Here is a 19,450-nt window from a genome sequence, read left to right on the forward strand (position 1 = left end):
TCACTTCCCTTATCAGCAAAACGTGTCTAGCAAAACTTAGACATTCCCTTCAGTTTGCTCCTCAAAAGGCCAGAAGTGCTACTTAACTGACCTTAACTATTTGGGGTTTAATTCTGGGTTGTGTGTTACCTTTTTTTCATTGTTGTCTTATAATAATAATTATTTTTAAAAATTTGCTTCTTTGTAGAAAATTTCACACTGGCTATCATTTAGTATGGAATTTCTTCTACACAGTTTAATGCTTTTTTACAAGCTATTACTGGATAAGAAAAAAAACAGCAAAAGAACACATTAAATGATCAGATTCTTAGAAGAGGTTAGGGTACAGGATTATAATGAAAGGTTTTAGAATTTTGTATTTTTTTCTGTCTCAGGAAGCCTCGGTCTTGATCTTTCTTGACTCAGTTTCCCTGTATGTGAAAAGGAGATACTGGTCTTCAGTGACTAACTGGGGGGCTAGATGGTGCAGTTTCTGTGAATAGTTGGGATTGTGCAAGGTCCTTATTACTCCTCTAGTGTGTGGGAGAGGTGTTTTGTGGCCCAGTCATGCCGTCCACATATCACGGGGAAAGGCAGCAACACTGGATGATTTGTAGGTATCTGTGAAGACAGTTTAAGAATTTGTGGCTGAAAATTGTGTCCTGAAAAAAAAAAAAGTATATATATATGTCTATGTATCTATATATCTATATATACACACATATACATATATATACATATACACACATATGTATATGTATATAAAATGAGAGAGAGAGAGAGAGAGAGAGAGAGAGAGAGAGAGACAGACAGACAGACGGGGGAGAGAGGGAGGAAGGAAGAGAGAGAAAGAAAAAAACTCCTGCATGCTGTAACAAAGCTCTTTTGAGTGATTCCTGGGAGTGGCTGGGTGTGTCAGATGTCTCCCTCAGCCCTAATGCTGAGTAAATGAGTTACAATGTTTCAACCTATAGGTCAGAAAAAACACACCAAAAACCTTCCAACACTACAGTCTCCTAGGTTATTAAATATTTGGGCCAATGATGACTGTGGCTGAGTGAGAGGAAATTATTGTCTGATAAAACTGTAGAATGAGTAAAGGAAATAAGAATTCGTTTTTTAAGTTATATTTTTCCCCCTCTGAAAAAAACCCTAGTCAATCATTTTTTGTGTATCAAAGGAGAAAGAAAATTATAGATTATTTTGTGAATTATAAAGCAAATGCTTCCCCCCCACAAACAGATGTATCACAAACTGACAATGTCACCAAATATTTTTCTTAAAAGAACATTTATTTTGCAAATGGAAAGCATTTGGGATGAACTGGAAAAAAGAGTCTTGAAGAAAATCAGTTGATAATTACAGAAATGTCAAACTGATTTCAGACTTATGGGTTGATTTATCATGATTAAAATCAGCAAAGTCTCATAGTAAGTAGGGTAACTCCCCCTTTATTCTTTCTCCAGATATCTATTAAAACACCCACTATGAACCAGGTAGTGTTCTAAGTGTTTCAAATATATCAAGGAATAAAACAGAGAAATCCCTGCTATGTTCAAAATGGAGAAGGCAACCTACAACAAATGAGACAAGTAAGCTGTATAATATATAGTATGTTGCTGTTGTTAAGTACCGTGGAGTTGGTTCCAACTCATAGTGACCCTGCACAGGGTTTCCGAGGCTGCAAATCTTTATAGGAGCAGAAAGCCTCATCTTTCTCCCGCGGAACAGCTGGAAGTTTCTAACTGCCGACCTTGAGGTTAGCAGCCCGATTCATAACCACTACGCTACCAGAGCTCCTTAATATATTGTATAGCAAACTGTAAAATTTCGTGTTCTTTGACTTCCTATAATTTCAAACTTCATCATGAGGAAGAGAGATCGAACAAACCCTATGGTTGTCTCTTCTTGAGGGTCCATGGTAGGACATTAAAGACCCTACAAGATAGCAAGAACAGAATTGTTTGAACATTGCTGCTCTCTGAATTATCAATAAGAGGAGAACCTTTTTCTTATAAGTCTCTTGCCTCCAAGTCCACATGCTAACAGGAAGACGACATTCTCTTACTAGACATTTCCTTCAGGATGCTCAGGATTGTTTACACTACCACAATTACTATAGAATCCCAGATCATAGAAATTTAAAGCTAAACTGTAGTTTTTTAAGCCCCATTGCTGGGTCTTAGTCTGACTAGCTTCTGTTTTAGTGTCCAGGGTCTGATACACTTAACAAAACCTCACTTAATCAAATCATAGACTCCAATTTGAGTGTCCCATTGAAATGCCGAGATACAGTGGGACCTACAGGTTGCATGCAGAAGAAATTCTCGAGGCCATTCTCTGCTGACATTCTTCATGTGGTCCAGAAATACCTAGGAAATGTGAACTTTTTAAAATGTAAACTACCATTGGCCTCCTTACCCTGTGAGTTCTGTGTCTGAAGATTCAACCAAACTGGATAGAAAATATGTATAAAAATAGCAATTAAGGAGTCAAAACAAGCCTTCAAAGACTAAGAGGGAACTAAAATGCTCTTTACATAGCATTTACATTATATTAAGGATTATAAGGAGTCCTGGTATGGTGTTGTAGGATAGGCACTAGCCTGCTAGGTTGATTTGAACCACAAGGTCGGTGGTTCAAACTCACCAGCTGCTCCTTGGAAACCTTATACAGGGTTACTATAAGTTGGAACCAAATTGGCACACTTAACAACAACAAGTATTAGAAGGGAGTTCTGATGTGGTGCTGTGGGATAAATGCTGGACTGCTAACCAAAAGGTGGGCAGTTCAAAACCACCAGCTGCTCCTAGGAAACCCCACACAGGATTGCCATGCTTAGGAATGGACTCTGAGGCACTTCACAAATTATAAATAATCTAGAGATGATTTAAAGTATACAAGAAGGTGTTTATATTATTCACAATAGTGCACGTTACATAAGGGACTTGAATATCCATGGAGTTTGGCATCCCTGGGTGTCCTGGAGTTGATCTCCATGAATACCAAGGGATGACTGTACTTGTGTAACATTGTCCTTGCTCACTTTTATCTTCTCCAGTTTCTTCCAGATGGAATTTAGAAGGATATAAACTTGTGGCTGCCATGGAGAAACATTACTAGAAAATCATTCCTTAAGATCAAAACGAATCAGAATTTTAATTCCATGATCACCAAAGGGGAACTGTTGTTTGCCTCAGTCAGTACTTTGTCTTTGTCAATGACATTATTTTGAGCATTATGGGTTCTGTACTTACTTGGGTTTGATGAGAATGTGAAAACACTGAGGTACTTACCTCCAGAAATCCTTCTGGAAGGAAAGGCTTTTTGAGGGGCAATGTTCCACGTAATCTTTGGTTGGCATCCCTATCAACTAAACCTGGGTTGTTTCAGCTCTGAGCTTTGGTTCATGCTTTGTTCCTCTAGAGAATGGTTTTCTGATGTCAAATGGTACTGTCTTCAATTACTCCCAGGTGGAAAGGATCAGGCGCATCTCTGAGCTCCCTTCTTCCTCTATACCTCTCTCTGTCACTTATAGGAGCCCTGGTGGCACAGAGGTTAAGCACTAGACTGTTACCCAACAAACAGGTCGGCAGTTTGAACTCACCAGTTGCTCCGAGGGAGAAAGATGTGGCAGTCTGCTTTCACAAAGATTTACAGCGTTGGAGACCCCAGGGGGCAATTCTACTCTGTCCAGCGGCATCACTATCCATTGGCATAGAGTCTATGGGAATGAGTTTGGGTTTGATTTATGTCACATAAGGAATCCTGGTGGTGCAATGGTTAAGCGTTAGGCTGCTAACTAAAAGATTGTTGGTTCAAACCTAGCTCTTATGTATAACAGTATAGATTTTCATATAACCTCCTCCGTGGGAGAAATATGAGGCTTTCTGCTCCCGTAAAGATATACAGCTTTGGAAACCCTGTACAGGGGCGCTGTGAGTCGGAACCAACTCCATGGCACATAGCAACAACAAGATATGAGATACTAACATGTACTTGCATATAATTGTTAACCTTAACAACCTGAGATATGTAGATGATACACCCTTGCTTGCCCATAAGTGAAGAGGACTTAAAATTACTTACTGATGAAGATCAAAGACTACATACAGTCTTTAGTGTGGATTGCACCTTAATTTAGAGAAAACAGAAGTGCTCACAACTGGATCAATAAATAACATCACGATAAATGGATGGAGTTGTCAGACTTTATTTTGCTTGGATCCACAATCAATACCCAGGGAAGCAGCAGTTAAGAAATCAAACGACATAGTGCACTAGGAAAAAAATGCTGCACAAGACCTCTTTGTTCACAGTGTTCAAGAGCAAACCAGTCAGTGTGAGGACGATGGTGCACCTAACCCGAGCCATGGTATTTTCAGTTGTCTCATTGCGTAGTGGTTACGAATCGGGCTGTGAACCGCAAGGTCAGCAGTTTGAAACTACCAGCTGTTCTGCTGGAGAAAGATGAGGCTTTCTGCTCCCATAAAGATTTATAGCCTCGGAAACCCTGTACAGGGTCGCTATGAGTCGGAACCGACTCCATGGCATGTAACAACAACAACATATGCTTTGGTAGTGTAGTGGTTACGAATTGGGCTTCAAACCTTAAGGTCAGCAGTTCGAAACTACCAGCCGCTCTGTGGGAGAAAGATGAGGCTTTCTGTTCCCGTAAAGATTTTACAGCTTCGGACACCCTGTACAGGGTCACTATGGGTCGGAACCAACTTGACGGCACTTAACAACAACAACATATGCATGTGAAAGATGGACAGTGATAAGGAAGATCTTAGAAGAATCAATGTGTTTGAATTGTGGTGTTGGAGACGAATACTAAAAGTACCACGCACTTCCAAAAGAACAAATAAATCTGTGTTGGAAGGAGTACAGCCAGGATGCTTCTTGGAAGCCACGAAGGTGAGACTTTGTGGCTCATAGTCTGTACATGTTTTCAGGTGGGAACAGTCCCTGGAGAAGGATATCATTCTCAGTAAAGTGGAGGGTCAGCAAAAAAGAGGAAGACTCCCAGTGAGATGGATTGACGCAGTGGCAGCAGCAATGGAATCAAACGTAACAATTGTGAGGATGGTGCAGGGCTGGGGGGTGCTGAGTTCTGTTGTGCAGAGGGTCACTATGAGTAAGACTCGACTCAGTTGTATCTAGCAACAACAAAGGAGTTGTTGTTAGGTACGAGCCTGTATAGGGTTTCTGAGGCTGTAAATCTCTATGGGAGCGGAAAGCCACCTCTTTCTCCCATGGAGCAGCTGATAGATTTGAACTACTGACCTTGAGGTTAGCGGTCCAGTTTGTAATCCACCACACTACCAGGGCTCCTTATAGTCGTTGCTAGTTGCTGTTTCGTCACTTCCGACTCCTGGCGACCCCATGTGTGTAGGGTCCAAGTGTGCTCCATAGGCATTCCGAGGCTAACACCTTTCAGAGACTTATCTTCCAAGGAGCTTCTAGTTGTTAAATGCTGTTGAGTTGCTTCCAACTCATTCATAGTGACGTGTATAGGGTTTCCAAGGAGCAGCTGGTGGTTTTAAACCATGAACTTTGTGGTTAGTAGTCCAGTGCTTATCCTACAGTGCCACACCAGGACTCCAAGGAACTTCTTTGACGTTGTTGTTATTAAGTACTGTCGAGCCAACTGCAACTCCTAGTAACTCTGTATAGGGTTTCCAATGAGTGGCTGGTGGGTTTGAACTGCTTAGCTTGTGGTTAGCAGTACAGTGCCTATCCTATAACACCCCACCAGGAGTTCCTAGTTGGATTCAAGCCATCAACCTTTTATCTAGTTGTCCATTAGGTTTGTCTAGCATTTCTCCTGGTGTGGCGCAGTGGGCTAATGCATCAGACTGCAAAGTCATTTAAACTGCAAGATTGGTGGTTCAAGCTTACGAGCTGCTCCTTGGAAACCCTATGCAGGGTCTCTATGGGTCGGAATCGAGTCGACGGCACTTAACAACAAGAAGCATTTCTCAATTTAGTAGAGCCAGCTTCCAAATGTATAAATAACTTTGTCCTCAAACCCTTACTTTCCCATTACTCTTGGATTATACACAATCACTTCAAGATTGAAAGACTCTGCCCACATTTCTCTCTGATGAGCTTTTACCTCTACTTACTCCAATCATACCTGGAATTCAACTTTATGAAGAATTCTGAGCTCTTTGATTTACACCATGTTAGTTTTGACATGACTTAAATTGTTCCTTTTCAAAGTTCTTTGAGTTTGGGGAACAATAGGTCCAAAGGGGCAAGATCAGGCTTTAAGTTTTTGCAACAAAATACTTAAAGGACAGCCCTGCTACCCTGGAGTACACACATTGCCATGATGGAAAATAATTCTTGCCACAACTTTCTTAGCCTTTTTCTCATCAATACAGTTTTCAATTTTCTGAAAACTTCATTGTAAGACCCCTGTGTTCTTCATAAGATCATTCCGTGTTCTTGAGAAAATCTAACAAGATGGTTGCGGTTGATGTTAGGTGCTGTCGAGTCGGCTCTGACTCATGGTGACCCGATGCACAACAGAACAAAACACTGCCCAGTCCTGTGCCATCCTCACAATTGTTGTTAAGCCTGAGCCCATTGCTGCTGCCACTGTGCCAGTCCATCTTGTTGGGGGTCTTCCTCTTTTTTGCTGACCCTCCACTTTACCAAGCATTTACTTTACCTTCTCCAGGAATTTGTCTCTCCTGATAATATGTCAAAAATGTGAGAGACAATGTCTTGTCATCCTCGCTTCCAAGGAACATTCTGGCTATACCTCTTCCAACACCCTTTTTGTTTTTTCTGGCAGTCCATGATATTTTATTATTCTTTTCTGACACATAACTCAAATGCATCAATTCTTCTATGGTCTTTTTTATTCATTATCCAACTTTCACATGCATATGAGGCAATTGAAAATACCATGACTTGGGTCAGGCACACACAAACTGATATCTTTGCTATTGAACAATTTAAAGAGGTCTTGTGCAGCAGATTTGCCCAATGCAATATGCCATTTGATGTCTTGTTTGCTGCTTCCATGAGAGTTGATTGTGGAACCAAGCAAAATGAAGTATTTGACAACTTCAGTCTTTGAGTCATTTATCATGATGTTATGTATTGGCCTAGAGAATTTTTGTTTTCTTTACACTGAGGTGCAATCCATATTGGAAGCTATATTCTTTGATTTTCATCAGTATTTTAAGTCTTTCTTGTTCTCAGCAAGCAAATTGTATTATCTGCATATTGCGTCTTCCTCCTACCTTGAAGCCCTGCTCTTCTGCATATAATCCAGTTTCTCAGATTATTTGCTCATCATGCAGATTGAATCAGTATGGTGAGCGATCACAGCCTTGGCGCACACCTTTCCTGATTCTAAATCATTCAGAATCCTCTTGTTCTGTGAGCATGATGGCTTCTGGGTCTATGTACAAGTTTCTCATGAGCATAAGTGTTCCATAGCTTGTCATGAACCACACAGTCAAAAGCCTTTGCACAGTCAATCAAGCACAAGTCAATATCTTTCTGGAATTCTCTGCTTTCAGCCAAGATTCATCTGCTATGTCAGAAGTGATAGCCCTAGCTCCATGGCATCTTCTGAATCCTTTTTTGATCACCTTTCTATTTCTCTTCTAGCTTCTAACAGAGGGAAGCCCTGCGGTCTCCATTGTGGCACCAAGCTGTTGCAGAGGTATGCAGTACACTGTCACCATCGCGTAGTCCGTCTGTCTTATGTAATATTACACCTCTGGTGTTGTCTTTATTTATTTAGTTATGAGTGTATGCATTTAGCCCCTGGCAGGCTCCACCAACATCCCGTTCCTGCCCTGGCACGTTGAAGACTTGTAGAAGCTGTGCAGACAACAGCAACATCAGCCTGAATTCCGCTCCCCAACCCCCAATCTCGGAAAGGCTGCCAAGAGGCATGAGTAAGAATGGCGTGAACAAATGGGCGGGACAAATGGGCTGGACGGAGCTAGGCGTGGCTCCGGTGGGTGTGGCAGCCAGGTCAATATACGGGCTCTTTCTGCCCAGTTCGTCCGGGTTTGCTTCCATAGCAGGTTCTTTCTGCTCCTGGTGCTCTTTTTCCCTTGCCGGTGTGTCCTCCTGGATAGCTGTAACTCAGGTAAGCAGAATGGGGTGAGCTGGCTGGTGAGTCCCTTCTATGGGAATGGATGACAAACCCAAACATAGGCTGTGAGCTTCCTGCTGTGGCCTCACGGCATTTCATGTTCCCAACGCTCTGGGAACCAGGAACGCCATTTAGGGGCTAAGACCAGTTAGCCCGTATAAGGTTAGACTATGGAGGGATGAAGAAATGACATGCTCAGAAGGTTTGTTTTGGAGTGGTGGTGTGATGGTGGTACAGGGTGCCTTACAGCCTTCCACTGATTGTCAGACTGGTCTCAGATTTTAGAATATCCCAAGAAGTCTTGCAACGTTAGTTCCAGAAAGGGTGTGGTAGTCAAGAGAAATGAGAGAAAGTTGGGGAGTGTTTGGCTCACCTTCCTGTTTGGCAATGTGAAGCTAAGATTTAGCTACAGCAATGGTTCTTGAATTGATTGTTTAAAGCATTCAATCAATTTCTTATCTACTTGCAACTGCTTTCTTCTAGGCAGTAAGTGTTTGCCTCTCTTTGGGTTTCTGCAAACTTTAAACAAGTTACCAGCTTCAAAGTGTATCTTGAGCAACTCAGGTCCTCTTCTTCATCGACTTCACTTTTTTTTAATGGCTTCATTTATGTATATCATAACAAAACCCAACACAAAACAAAATAACCCACAGCCACTGAGTGGATTCCGACTCCTAACAACCCTAGAGGATAGAGTAGAAGGGTGGCACTGGGTTTCTGAGGCTGGAAATCTTGGCAGAACCAGACTTTGCCTCATCTTCTCTTGTCTTCCAAACCACAGACCTGTGGGTGAGCATCCCAGTACTTAGCCCACCGCATGTTCAGCACACTGGGCTGTTCTGTAGATTTGTAACCAGATTCTCTTCTAAGGGACTCAGGGATAGTTTAACTCAGCCCCTTCATTTTATAGACATGGGGCGGAGCCCACAGTGCAAGGGATCCATGACATGTAACTGTCAGACATGCAGTTGAACTAGAACCCAAGTCTTCAAATTCAAAGCTCAGGGGTTTTCCTCCTGACACCCCCAAGTATGCTTACCATCTTTACCTTCTACACCATTCACTCTGTTCTTGTTACGAAGGGCCATTGAATCAGTTCTGACTCATGGCGACCCTGTATAGGGTTTCCCAGGCTTTAAATCTTCTTGGGAGCAGAAAGCTTCATCTGTCGCCTGTGGAGCAACTGGTGGGCCTGAACTACAGAGCTACTGGCTAGCAGTCATGTGTTGATCGTATGGAGCCACCACGCTCTATCATTCACCCTAGAAGTTGTGAATAAAAGGGGACTCCTAACACCAGTCCTCACCATGAAGCTGAAGTGCTTGGTGGATTCTTTGATGGGTAGAGAGGTGGGCGTTGGTCTGAGACATTTGCTGATTCAAACTGAGGATTCTCAATAGAAAGCCTGTCAGCAGGTTTCCTAACGCCTTGAGCGCTGCCACTTTGGCCCCTCTGGTTTCAAATGAACTTGGAGGTTTTGCTGTCTCAGCAATCTGCGTCATTCTGGTGTGGCGAGTCTGGCTCTGCTTTTTTTGTGGGCAGCAGTGGGTGGCTGTGTGGTCAGGCTACCAAGCAAATGGGAGCAGCTGTGATGGTTGAGAACATCTTCTCTCTACCGGAAATTAAGCAATTAACCTGATTTCTAATAGGCACATTGCTCTGTAAACAGAGCAGGTTTCATAGGCATTTACTCATCACTTCATTGACTCCTCATAATATTCTTTCACACTGTAGGAACTGCATGCTTTCGTATTTTATTCATTTCGTACTCTGCACATAGGGGGTCATCGTGAGTTGGAATCTACTAATCTACAACAACACAATCTGACACAATGAAAAATTAGTTTTTAAGAAGTGAAAAATGTGTGCTTATAGCTGTATGCGTAACAAAGAGTGTTGTCAGTACTCTAGACGTGGGGTGGCTGTATGCTGTCTAAATCATAACATGTTTGAGAATGAAAGGGCATTGTTCCTAATATCAGGACAAGAGACACGGTCCAGGACTGTTGTAGGCAAAGCAGGATAGATGGGCACCTTACCCTCAGGGCATTAGCAACTTTGAAAATCTCTGTGTACCAGACAGGTTTCCACTTCCTTTCTACCTCATTTCTTCCCCTACAGCGTCTCTATGGTGTTCATTATCTTGAGATCCAAAAAGCTAGAGGAGTTATGATAGGAATTGTAAATCTGACGAATTACAACATTTCAAAATACATTTATAAAAGAAGTCAATTGTCCTCAGCCATCAAGAGAAATGGAGTTCTGATACATGCTACGGCATGAATGAAACTTGGAAACATTCTGCTGAGTGAAATCTGCCAGACACAAAAGGACAAGAACCATATCACGCTACTTATGTGAAACATCCAGAAAAGGCAAATGCAGAGAGACATGTTTACTAGGGGCTTCCAGGGACTCCGAAGAGGAGGGGATGGGAGTTTTTGCAGAAGGGGCACGAGTTTCTGTTTGGGCTGATATAAAACTTTTGGAATTGGATATAGGGGATGGTTGCTCAACACAGTAAATGTTTGTTGTTGTTAAAGTGCAGTAGAGTCAGTAGTGACCTTATGTAGAGTTTCGAGACTATGTATCTTTGCTGGAGCAGAAAGCCTCATCTTTCTCCCATGGAGCAGTTGGTGAGCTCGAACTGCCGACCATGTGGTTCATAGTTCAGTACTTATCCTACAAAGCCACCACCCTCCCCAGTGAATATAATTGGTGTTATTAAATGGTGTCCTTAAAACTGGTTAAAATGACAAAGTTTTTGTTGTATCTATTTTATCACAATACAAAAAAATTAGATTAATTGCAACTTGAGACAGGCGAAAATATTCCATAGTATACAAATAATGACAGCTATTTCTTATAGTTTTGGCAGTTTTTTTTTCATTGAAAAATGTAAAGCTACTTTTAAGTTAGATAAATTTTATAATGCAATTGTGTGATTAAAATCATTACAAACTTTTTTTTCTGGGGTGTACTTCATAATTATCAAAGTAAAATCTTGTAAAGCATTTAAATATACTAGATGAGGAAGAGTCTGTGAACATCTTTTGATTAAGAAAATAGTGATAGCTTTGCTTTTGATTTCTGCAGTAGAGAAAAGTCAGACAGTTGAGGATCCACTCCCCACGCCTGTACATATGAGGATCTTTGTGTTTCTATTCCAAGACAGCACTTTAGCAGAAAAGATGACCGTGCGCGCCCTCAGAGAAGACTGACAGACCTTAGAAGAGGCTTCATTTTTCTAATCATTCACTACATGTTGTTAGGTGTCCTTGAGTGTGTTCTGACTCACGGCGACACCACGCAACACAGTAGAAGTGCCCTGTGGGGTTTTTCTAGGCGGCCATCTTTATGGGAACAGCTCTTTCTCCCACGGAGTTGCTGGGTGGGTCAGAATTGCAGAACTTTCGGTTCACAGTCACCACAGTGCCACCTGGGTTCCTCATTCATTATACAGTCTACCTGACTCTCTCAGGAGCTGTCAGCCCACGCCTCCTCTACAGCCTCCTCTCCCTATCTTATCTTAGCATTTCCACTGCTCCTAATTCCCATGTCCAGAGCCATCTCTCTAAAATGGGAATCTGATGAATTCAGCACCTTGCTCAAAATCCTCGATGGCTACCTGTTTCCTCCTCATACCTGTAGGTTTCTGGCATCTCTCTCTCACACTCAGCCTTCAGGAACAGACCCTGGGTTCCTTCTTTGTACTCATCACTGATCCCTGCAGCCCTGCCCCTCCTCACAGCCCAGCCCACAGGAAGTGGTTTCTCCCCTGCTCCACACTGTGTCAGCTTTCATTGACACACATTTTTCATGACTAACTCCTGCTAGTCCTGCAGGCCTCACCTTTAGTGTGACTCAGGTGCCACCCTGTCTGAGGAGCCCTCACAGAACTTTCTAGAATGGGCCATGTGCTGTTCTTCATAAAAGGACCCATGTTACCTGTGCACTCCATCAAAACACTTATCATACTCATGTACCCCTGGGTGGTGAAAATGACTTACCCTCAGGTGACTCTGTACAATAAGCACTGGACTGTAAACCAGAAGTTCGGTGGTTCAAGCCCACCAGCTGCTCTGCAGGAGAAAGACGAGGCTTTCTGCTCATATATAGATTTTCAGCTTCCTAAAATCTGTTCAGGAGTCTTGGTGTGGTGCTGTGGGTTAATGCGTCAGACTGCGAAGCCATTTGAACTGCCTTGGAAACTCTATACAAGGTTACTATGGGTCAGAATCGACTCGACAGCACTTCACAACAACAGAACCTGTGCAGGATTACTATGAGTTGGAACTGACTCAATGGCACTTAAAAACAACAACAAGAAATAACCAAAAGTTGGAGGTTTGAATCTACCCAAAAGTGCCATGAAAGGAAGGTCTGGAGATTTGCTTTTATAAAGATTACAGCCAAGAAAACGAGACCCACCCTTTCTAGAAGATGGGAACCATGTTGTGTTTACTGTTGATTTCTTGATGTCTAACTTAGTGCCCGACACACATTAGGTGCTCAATGAATACTTAGTCAATGACAAACCATTGGTAAACCTAACAAAAGAAAACAGGGAGAAGACACAAATAAGATGCATAAGAAACCCCATGGGTGATGTCACAACAGAACCAATGGAAATCGAAAGGATATTAAATAACAGAATACTATGAAGAGTTGTACTGCAACAAATTTGAAAATCTAGAGGAGATGGAGACATTTTTAGAAAAGCATTACTTACCTAAATGTATACAGAATGAAGTAGAAAACCTGAACAGGCATATAGTAAAAGAAGAAATTAATCAGGTCGTCAAAGAACTACCAACCTCTAAAGTGTGGTGAGATCTAGGGACACCTGAGCCCATGGACAAAGACATAGCCACATAGGGCTAGAGCTGAGAGTGAAGCATCCAGCTGATATCAAGTGAGGGGAGGGTCACAAGAACACCCAAACTTGCAGATAATACCCATTTGACCTAGCCTCCATGGCTTGATAATCAGAAGTCGACTAGAGGAAGATAAAAAAAAAATTTTTGATAAAGGAAATGAGGGAAAATTGTTACAATTTGATGAACTTGACCTATACTCATGGAAGTGGTAGCTCAAAATACCAACAGAGAGGGAAGGAATCTTCACATCAAGTATCAATGCTATCTCTTCTGTACACAGGGTAGACAGGGACGGGCAACTTAGACATTGGCTACCTAAAATGAGGGGGGCGATAAAAGCACGAACTGACTGGCTTACAAGGTTTCAAGAGGGAGTTTAGTTTAAGAGTGTGTGGGGGAAGGTAGAGTCCCCACTGAATATTTTCATCTTGTCTAGATAGGTCTGGTAAAAAAGAGATGGGGATAAGATTTTTATGATTCAATAGTAAGTAATAGTTATCATGACTAATTGTGACTGTCCCAATTGTAAAGGTAGAAGTTTTGTAACAAAAAATGGGGAGTAGTTAATCTTACAGTCCAGAAATAGAGGACCCTAGGACCATCAAGGGAGAAGAGCACAAGTGGCATCAGGGACCCTATCCATAGAAGCAGCAACACCAGAGATGGAAGCAGAGATGGGGACATGGAGAGAGAGGGAGCAGCTGAGGACTCTAGATTCATGGAGAGAGAGGGACTGAGGGCTGGCGGCCAGGAGGCAGACTTGCAGAATATGCCCTTTGGTGGTATAAACTATAATATATGCCTGAGTGTTTAAAAAAAAAAAAAAAAAAAAAAAAGAGCTAAAATGAACAGAGAGAAATCCTGTTAACTGATGGTACATGGAGGGGATTATAATCATTGTAATGAAATAAAGTATGGGATTTGTTGAATGTAAAACTGATGCTCTGCCCTGTAAACTTTCACTCAATTCACAATAAAAGCTTAAAAAAAAAAGTAACTACCAACCAAAAAATATCCAGGGCCAAATGGCTTCACTGGTGAGTTTTACTGTACATTCAGGAAGGAGTTGTCACCAATGCTACTCAAAAGTGTTTCAGAATATAGAAGAGGATGGAAAACATCCTAATATATTCCATGAAGCAAGCATAACTTCATACTAAAACCAGGGAAGGACATCACTAAGAAAGAAAATTATAGACCAATAACCAGTGAACATCAATGCAAACATTCTCAACAAAATCCTAGCCAACAGAACTCAATGAATATACCCACTGCTTTTGCATCAATTCCAACTCATAGAGACCCTATAGGACAAGGTAGAACTGTCCCATAGGGTTTGCAAAGCTGTGATCTTTGTGTAAGTAGACTACAACTTCTTTCTCCCATGGAGTGGCTGATGGATTTGAACCACTGATTGAGAGTTATCAGCTGATTGCTTAACCACTGTGCCAAAAGGGCTCTTTCTATCACATGAAAGAACTAGAATACTCAGTTTGCCAAATACATGGCAGGCAAAGTACAAGAGTTCCTTCCCGTAAGAAAATCACAGAGCAGTTTTACATTGATTTACAAAATATACCAGCTATTTTGGTATCTCTATAAGGAGCTCTGGTAGTGTAGTGGTTACGAATCGGGCTGCGAACCTTAAGGCCAGCAGTTCGAAACTACCAGCGGTTCCGCGGAAGAAAGATGAGGCGTTCTGCTCCCTTAAACATTTACAGCCTCAGAAACCCTGTACAGGGTCGCTATGGATCGGAACCAACTCAACGGCACTAAACAACAACAACAACAAAGGAGTCCTGGAGTCCTGGTGTGGCGTTGTGGGTTAATGTGCCAGACTGCAAGGTTGGCAGTTCAAGCTCACCAACTGCACCTCAGAAACCTTATACAGGGTCGCTATGGGTCGGAATCAACTCAACAGCACTTAACAACAACAACAACAAAGGAGCCCTGGTGTGGTGCTGTGGGCTAATGCATCAGACTGCAAAGTTGTTTGAACTGCAAGGTCTGTGGTCCAGTCTTACCAACTGCTCCTTGGAAACGCTATACAGCTTCCCCATGGACTGGAATTGACTTAACCAATGCCACTTAACAACAACAGTCCTGGTGTGGCTCTGTGGACTAATGTGCTGGACTGCAAAAGTCAGTTTGAACCTCAAAGTCGGTGGTTCAAGCTCACCAGCTGCTCCTCAGAAACCCTTTACAGGATAGCTAATGGGTCAGAGCCTACTCGATGGCACTTAACAACAACAACAAAGGACCCCTGGTGGCACTGTGGATTAGGCAGTGAGCTTCAAGCCACTTGACAAGAGAAAGGTGAAGTTGTTGGCTCCTTTTGGTGTTTCTATAGGAGTAATAAGGAGCTCTGATAGCGTAGTGGTTACGAATTGGGCTGCGAACCTTAAGGACAGCAGTTCGAAACTACCAAATGTTCCGCGGGAGAAAGATGAGGCTTTCTGCTCCCATAAAGATTTACAGCCTCGGAAACCCTCTACAGGGTCACTATGAGTCAGTTCCAACTCCACGACACATAACCACCACCACCATAGGAGTAATATATAAGATTTGGGGAATTCTAGAGACTTCTGAGAGGACAAATGCCAGCAATGATGTAATTGCTAAGGAGGCTCAGTGTGGTGGGGAAGTAAGAGGGTGAGAGCTAGAAGAAATGAACTTGGGTTCTGGTTTTTCCACTGTCACGCCCTGCGTGGGTGGTCTTGGGAACATCAGTTCATCTCTGTTGGCTTCACTTTCCTCTTCTGTAAAATGAAGGGGTGGGACCAGACTAGATGGACTCAGAGATTTCTTTCCACTTTAAAGGCCTCTGATTTTTTTTTTTTTTTTTCAGACTTTTTATTGTGACTTGAGAGGGGATTTACAGACAGGATATCAGTTTTACATTCAACAAATCCTCCACTTTGTTTCATCTCAGTGACTGCAATCCTCTCTTCCCTGCAACAACAGTGACCCCACTTCCTCCCTGGGGTTCCTGTTTCCAGCCCACCTTCCTTCCCATCCGTTCTCAACTTCGTCCTTAGGTCAATGTTGCCCTTTTGATTTTGAATGCCTGGCTATTCCATGATTTATTTGTTGTTGTTGTTAAGTGCCATTGAGTCAATTCTGACTCATAGTGATCCTGTGTAGGGTTTCCGAGGAGCAGTTGGTGAGCTTGAACCACTAACCTTGAGGTTCAAACCGAACTTACAGTCCAATGCATTAAGCCACATCACCATACCAGGACTCATTTATAGTGAGCATAAAAAAAAAAGGTCTATGATTTTAACAAACTGTTGCAAAAAACAGGTGACTTTCAAAACAAATTCTTGTAACTGCTTTTGTGTTACTACTTAAATGTTCCCTCTTAGAGTAAAATAAAAGTGCATTTGTACTTTGGTATAGCTGAAAGATGTAGTGTTTCCTACATTGGAGCTGCGTGAATGTCTTTATTTGTACAATTCCTGTGCAGTTTTCCTGAGTGCCAGAACATTATCTCTGTAGCAGGGTGGTAATAAAATGAGAAAATGTGCAGTGGCCTCAGCCCTTCTAACATGTCATTAAGCATGACTTCACTCCATAGGAACTGCTGTTTTCAACTCCTGTCCCCATCATTTCTGTAGCATTTTCTTATGCCAAATAGTCTGTACGGGAGCTGGATGCTTTTCCTCGGTTGTAATGCAAACACAGTTGACTGTTTTTTACACGTTCAGATAATCTGGTGACACAGTGAGCCAGAAACTGGTTGTGACCAAAGTCATCCCTGAGATACTTCTGCCCAGATCACCACCAAAGTGTTTTTAGGTCACTTGAAAAGTTTCCTGCCTGGCGCAAATGGCTGGCTCTCGGTTGTTAACTGGAAGGTTAGCGGTTCAAAGACACTCAAAGGTTAGTGGTTCAAACACATCAACAAAAGGTCTGGTGGTCTGGTTTTGTAAAGGCTGTTGTTGTCAGGTGCCATCCAGTCTGTTCTGACTCACAATGACCCTATGCACAATAGAACGACACCCTGCCCGGGCCTGTGCCCTCCCCACACTGTTACACTGTTGAGTCTGTTGCTGCTGCTGCGGTATCAACCATTTTATTGGGGGTCTTCCTCTTTTTCTCTGGCCCTCCACTCTACCAAACACGGCACCGTCGTCCAGGGATTGGTCCTTCCTGACCACATGTCTGAAGTTGTAAAGTTAATGTAACAGTTCTACTCTGACACAAAGGGTCGCTATGAGCTAGAACCAACCTGATGCAATAGGTTTGGTTTTTATAGATTATGGAACCAATCCCTCTATCAACTGATCAGATTTACCATGATTAATATTGATTGATTGTTTAATTCTTACTGTGCATACAGACTCTTTCTGAGACCTCTTGTTAAGCTGCAAATATGCAGAGACTTCAGATTTTAGGAGCTGCATGCCCTTCTTCACCTGAAGGAGGAGTTTCAGAAAAAGAATCATGCCTTCAGGCACATAGACACAAACATAGGCCTGTTTGGACTTATTCTGTGGGTGCTGCATTCGGTGGACGGGAACCCACTGCCAGGCAGGGTCTTCCTGGTGAGAAGCCTCTGCGAAGTCTGTGTACCCATACACGTTTCAACAGGGACCTGGACCTCAGCCTGAGATTACAACACTGTGTTAATTACATTGTGCAATTAACAGCACTAAACGCCACAAATGACCTTTTATTCATAGTCATTGAGACTAAATGTACCTCCAATGCTATAATGAATGAATAATGCTTTCTTTGAAGAAAATGGTAAGAAGAACATTTCTCTTTGATCCACTTGTCGGTCCCACTGCCAGGTGACCGTGGTCAAATCGCCTCAGCCGAGCTTTTTTAAATAGGAAGTTACCATTCTCAGTAAATGGGAAACATTTTTGAAATATATATTTTCAATTTTATTAAAAAATAATAGCGCATTATTTTTACATTCTAACATAGATAACATATTTTTTATGAAAAAACGCAGTTTTCTACAGTAAAAAAACACCACACCAATGTGTTGTGAGAAGAGTGATGTGCCATTTTGCATCTATGCAAATGTCTTCAATATTTGATTTAATAGAAGACAGGTCCCGGAGTTGCAGGAAAGCACCATGAGAGAAAGAGAGTGAAAAGGGAAATGATATTCTCGCATTATTATGAACATAGTTTTGACCTTAAGAAGTTCCTGAAAAGGCCTACAGGACAGCCTGGAACCTTTGGGCATACTTTGAGAACCTCTGCTTCAGAAAGAGGATCTAAGAGGTAACCAGATGACCACTGGCTTTATCCACATTAACTTTTTACCATAGTCAATTCCCACTCATGGCAACCTCAGGTGTTATAGAGTATTACAATTCCGTAAGGTCATTTTTCTTGTGGTTGTGATCTTTATGGAAGCAGAGCTACAGACTTTTCTTCTGTGACGCCATTGGGTGGGTTCAAACCACCAACCTTCAGGTTAGTATTTGAGCACAAACTGTTTGTACTACTCCAGGACCTTTACCAGGATCCGGGTTTTAAAGCGGAAGCTGCCTTCGCTCGTCTTTACTGTCCATTTTAGTTCTATGGCAAATCTATGCTACATATTATAATATATGCTGTGGGCAGCCCTGCCTTCTCACTATTAGGATTATAAACTTGGAGAAGGAGGGACCAAAGTGATCCTTAGTACACTTTGTATGTATCTTGCACATAGCAGACATGTACAAACAACCAAAATAAAAACAGCTGTTGCTGTGTGTCAGGTACCCTACAAAGGCATTACTTTAGTAAACGTTACATGGAGTCACAGGAAACTGCTGTGATGTGATGGTTTTTCATCTGCAGATTTTCAGGTTGCTGTGACTTACCCTAACGCCTAATAGAAACAAAATGCTTTACAGAGAAACAGCAGCCGTTCATCGGAGCTGTCTACCATTCTGTCCTGACCACTGGGCTCCTGACACAGTGGCTGAGCCACCTGGTCAGCTATGCACACAGGGGCGCTCACCTGCTAGACCACTGAGAACTTAGGACTTACCTAGGGATGTCTTCACAAGCTGGCTTTCTTTCTCTGATTTTCCTCCTAGATTTCTTTTTGAGTTCACATAAAGTTCATTCCTTTCTTTTATTCACGGAAGGGTGCTCTTCCACTTTGACACTTGGTTGAGGAGTCTCTGGGTGGTACAAATTGATCAGTGCTCAACTTCTAGGCAAAAGATTGTCAGTTTGAACCCACCCAGAGGCACTTTGGAAGACAGATCTGGTGATTGGCTTCCAAAAGCTCACAACCTTGAAAACCCTTGGATCACAGTTCTAACATTTCTACTTTGCATACATGAGTTGGCATGAGTCAAATGAACTCAATGGCAACTGACAATAATAATAATAAACCCATCCCAGAAGGAGGTTCATGGTCTAAGACGATATCCTGGAAGACACCTACTATATACTTCAAAACTGAAGAATGAAAGAGGAATCCTAGGAGAATTCTGGTAGCATA

The sequence above is a fragment of the Chrysochloris asiatica genome, unplaced genomic scaffold, assembly GCF_000296735.1.
Source record: "Chrysochloris asiatica unplaced genomic scaffold, ChrAsi1.0 scaffold00021, whole genome shotgun sequence".
NCBI classification, from domain to species: Eukaryota; Metazoa; Chordata; class Mammalia; order Afrosoricida; family Chrysochloridae; genus Chrysochloris; species Chrysochloris asiatica.